Here is an 830-nt window from a genome sequence, read left to right as displayed (position 1 = left end):
AGGGTATACAGATACTACTCCCATATGAAGCAGTAGTGGGGTTAGCATATGACCTCAGAGTCCTCCTAGATTGTTCATTCCCACTTAATTCCATGATGGAATAAAGGAGATGATATGTATGTTGATATTATTTATTTTATAAAAATTTATTTTAAAAAATAAAATAAAAACGACATAAATAAAAGAAATTGAAAATATTTTGAAATTGAAATCTGAATTTTTATATAAAATTTTCGAAAATGTAGTTTAAAATTAGTTAGGAAAGATATTTTTTTTTTGAATTTTGAATTTTATGATGAAAGAGAAAAACACACAAAAGACACAAGACTTAAAATTTTTAGATCTAATGCTCCTTATTTTCGAAAATTTTGGAGGGAAAACACCAAGGAACACCAAACTTAAAGATTTTAAGATCAAAACACAAGAAAGACTCAAGAACACCTTGAAGATTCACAAGAACACCAAGAACAAAAGAAAGAACACCAAACTTAAAATTTTTAGAAAACCAAGACAAATTTTCGAAAATTTAAGAAAACTTAACAAGAAAACACCAAACTAAGAGTTTGGCACAAGATTCAATCAAAGAAAAAAATTATTATTATTTTTTTTTTTGGAAAAAGATTCCAAAGGGGATACCCAATTATCAAGAACATAAGCCAACGCTATAACCAACTTAGCTAAAAATGTAATGTATTTTAAAGATGTATTATTTTTATGGATAAAAGTATAATTTTTAAAAGATAAGGTTTTGAAAAAGCACAAGAAAAACAAGAAAAACTCAAGATCAAACAAGAAAAAAAAACAAGAACAACTTAAAGATCAATGAAGAA

The sequence above is a fragment of the Arachis duranensis genome, chromosome 5 (assembly GCF_000817695.3).
Source record: "Arachis duranensis cultivar V14167 chromosome 5, aradu.V14167.gnm2.J7QH, whole genome shotgun sequence".
NCBI classification, from domain to species: domain Eukaryota; kingdom Viridiplantae; phylum Streptophyta; class Magnoliopsida; order Fabales; family Fabaceae; genus Arachis; species Arachis duranensis.
The sequence above is the reverse complement of the archived record's forward strand: the minus strand, read 5'-3'. Positions refer to the sequence as shown.